We start from the raw sequence: 4,211 nt of genomic DNA on the forward strand, positions 1-4,211 counted from the left end.
GATGAGTGCGCGTATGGGAGCTTAGTTTAGTTTTATATAGGGTTGGTCAAACTTAAAAGAAAACCGTACTAGTACACGTAAACATTAGACTTAGGTAGCGCTTTTATTAGTTACCACATCCACGATACGGAATCCTGTGCAAGCGCGTGAACCGCGGCCGCGCGGTCGATCGAACGGTGCGTCACCGTGTCGCGCTCGAAGGACATCGACCGAACCTTTTTGTGTGTGTGAAAACAATCCCCGAATATTATTCAATTTTTTTCCGAGAAAGTTCTTGACGCTACAATATTTCCATATATTTGAATTTAGCTCCAGTTCGTGTTTATTTGGATTTGGATGTTTTAGGTGCACCCTAGTTTTTTTAATACTGATTTTGGGGTTGTTTGGTTCCGAACCACCGTTTGCCAAGCCAAAATTTGGCAACCACAGTTTAGTTGGCATGTGTTTGGTTTTTGCCACACTTTGGCTTGCCACACTTTATTGCCCCTATGGCCCACTTGTCATAGAGACAATGTTGCCACCCTTGCCTAAGGTTAGTTCTTCAAAATGAGAGCCACAAGTTGGCAAGCCTAAGGGAATCTTGCCACACTTTGTGAGTGTATGTCATGCGGGGCCCTAGTGTGGTAAAAAGTATATTGCCTAAGGTAAGTCTTGAACCAAACACCCTCCTCAATTGGTCAAAGTTGCCTAACCTTAGGTGTGGCAAGATGTGGCAACCATAGCCACAAATCAAACATCCCCTTAGTCTCAAACCAAACAGCCCCTATCTGTGTGACTGAGAGAGAACGTGTGTATGTGTCCATATGTGTGTTGTGGCGGAAGGGCAATGTGGAGACGGTGTGCGTGTGATAGAGACATAGAGAGGTGTGAATGTGCAAATGATCATGCATGAGTGAGACATAGACAGATGCCGATACGTTGTGTATACATGAGAGAACGGTCTTCTATTTTACTTGTGTGTGTGTGTGACAGAGAGAGAGAGGAGCATCCGTAACACAACAACCATCTCTCTCGATTCGTCCGTCCCTCGCACGATCACATGTAACACATGCATCAATGCGCACATTTTGACACCCTCACCCGGCCCCTGCCCACCTCAAGGCCCGCACATCGCTCTCTATCTCGCAGGCACAATCTCTTTGTGAATACCCTGTTTAGCAAGTAGCTTTCTATCACACACACACACACACATTTCTCTCCTTAGGTTTGTTTTCTCTCAATATCTGACACACACACACACACACACACACACACACACACACAGCAAACATCACACACACCCCCTCCCCCGAGCACACAATTCATCCCCATCCAAGGTTATATGGCGACCACTCTCGCTTGTGCTTCTTCGCACCCCAGCATGCACAGCACCTCAATCTTCAAAGAGGGCATCGAGGAGATCGAAGACGGTGACCACACTGCGCTAGAGAATGCGGGGCCATTTGGAAGCAGGATGATGTGACGACGGCTGACTGACTCCTCCCCCCACCCTCTCTCTCTCGCACAAAATTACCAATCCCTCTCTCCCCCGCACAAATTTATCAATCCCTCAACCCAAAAGATCCTTCCCCTCTCGTCCATGTTTTTCCAGCTCTCTCATCAAACCTATTGTCTCTTCTCCTTCCACGTGTACAGAATCCGGATGCACACGCATCTCACGTATATTACATGTCTCCATCTTTCTCACGGGCCTAACTTCTTCCTCTCTCTTTCTCTCTCTATCTCCCTCTTTCTGTTTCGTTAGGTTTGTCTCCTACTCTCTCGTCTACATACATACAATCTTTCCCGCCCTATCTGCTCCATCTTCGCAAGCTCTCTCTGCATGTTTCATTCACACATTGGGATATGTTCAAAATGTTGCTTTTTTATAATGGCCGATGTAGAGTTATTGTTGGTTTTGTTGCATCCTACAAAGTAATAACTATGAAATGCATTTTGATTGTCATTTGACTGGGATTATGCGAGTTTGAGATGTTGTGAAGTACTATAGACCTCGTATACATCTTGGAATTCGACAATGATTGTAACTATTGAATTGTATAGACCATTACATTCGAAGTCAGTAGCCTAATATATTTATTTCACAATTTCAACAAATGATTAATTCACTACATACTAAGAAAAAAATATGTACACCCTCCGTTTTTTATTTAAGTCTGCGTATTAGCATTGGTCAAAGTCAAGTTTTGTAAACTCTCAGAAAGTTTATAACAAAAAATATTAACATATACAATAACAAATAAATACCATTAGATTCATTATTGAATGTACTTTCACATCATACATATCGGTTATGGTAAATGTTTATATTTTTCTATAAACTTGGTCAAACATTAGGACGTTTGACTTCGGTCAAACCTAATATGCAGAGTTTACTAGTACTACTCGCTAGTTGCTTAGCCGAATCACCCAACACGCCACACGGGGAGTTCAGTGTCACAAAATTCTGAGGTCGGCGGGAAAATCTCCCGCGACCCTGATTCGAGCAGTGGGAAGTTACTATCATAGCCTTCAGAACAGGCCTACGGATGACGGTTGGTAGGGGGCTGTTTTCGTAACTTCAGGTTCACCCTACCTAGCCAAACCCACCCCGGCACCCAGAGTAGTACACCTGAATACTCCCCATTTTCTATCCCCACCGCAAAATAGACTTCTCCACAGCACCGCAGCCTTTGTGCTCCTCCCCTTCTACATCGGCCCACTCGTCCAGCGCAGCACATCTGCCTCATCGACGACCTCGTACGCCGCACTGGAGCCGGTCCACCATCGTCGTCGTACACGGAGCCTCTTCCCCGGCACCGCCTTCCACGGTCTCGGATCTGCTTCCCAGAAGCCGACGCCAAGCGCAGAAGCACCACCGTCGTGGACAATGAACTGACTCCCGTTGCCGACCATGACTTGCAGAGGCCGCCGCGACCATCGTTCTCCTCCTCGATTGGTAATGTGTGTATTGAATCACTTAGCAGTACATGTGCAGTTCCAATTTTGTTCATACCTACCCTTCAAATTTCCTGGGTGCTATTGTTCCCGTAAAAGTAATTGGTTATAGCCTCCATTGTCCAACAGAATGTCAGCTTGTAATTGTGTGTCGCTCCTGTATCGCGCTGTGCTTGGGTAGGTATTTCATCTGCAACCAGTAGTGTGGCAAATGATGGATAGTTTTTTAGAACTAGCAAGATGCCCATGCGTTGCACGCATCAAGATGCATTTGTATGAGTAGTTTATCTTGTGGGAGAAAAGGATGAATGAGGGAATGCCTTATTTGCAAATGCGGAGAGGGATATGGGTATCTTTTTGCAAAATTGCCACAGTTTCCTTCCTATTCGTCGGATATAAATCGGATGGCCTATATTGCAGGATGGCAGGAACACCATCATCACCAACTCTGTTTTTATAAGAGTAGGGAAAAAGTAGAGAGAAAAATAGAGAGTAGAGAAGTAGAGATAAATATTAAATATAAAATAAATATAACAGTAGAGAAGAGAGTAGAGATAGCAGAGACGTCGGAAAAGGATTGCGCGCGCGCGGGAAAAAGCGGCCGGGCGTGCGCTAGTTTTGGCGCGCGGCGTCCGGCGCGCTTTATAAAATCCAATGCCCTCCCACCGCTCTGTGCCTTGCCACCGCTCTCTCCCTGCTCTGTGCCTCGCCACCGCTTTCTCCCCGCTCTTTCTCGCCTCGCCGCCGCTGCGCCACCATGCCGCCGCATCGTCGGGAAACTTGGGGATACCGCGGCGTCCGCGCGCGCCCCTCCGGCGGCTTCTCCGCCGAGATCCGGTTCCGCGGAATGCGCCTCGGCCTCGACAATTTCGACACCGCCAACGAGGCCGCCCGCCGTACGACGCGGCGGCGTGGCGCCTCCGGTGTCCTCATAGAACATTGAACTTCCCCAACGTGCCGACGCGGGAGCGGGCACAGGAGCTCGCGCCTCTGCCGCGGCTTATCACCGACGAGGATCATCGCGATAACCGGAGGCGGGAGCACCGTCTCGGCATCGCCGAGATGGACGAGGAAGCCATGGCGTTGTGGCGCCAACGCTTGCCGCAGGACATCATCAACGAGCGCGAGTTCTACGAGCAAAGGAGGGCGGAGAGGGATAAGAGGAGGGCGGAGCGAGCTGCCTATCGCGAGGACAAGCGTAGGCGAAAAGCGGACGCTCAATTCAACATGAGGCTAGGAGCAGCGTCGCCCTGGGAATCCGACGACAATCAGTA

This window comes from Aegilops tauschii, chromosome 7 (assembly GCF_002575655.3).
Source record: "Aegilops tauschii subsp. strangulata cultivar AL8/78 chromosome 7, Aet v6.0, whole genome shotgun sequence".
Classification (NCBI taxonomy): Eukaryota; Viridiplantae; Streptophyta; class Magnoliopsida; order Poales; family Poaceae; genus Aegilops; species Aegilops tauschii.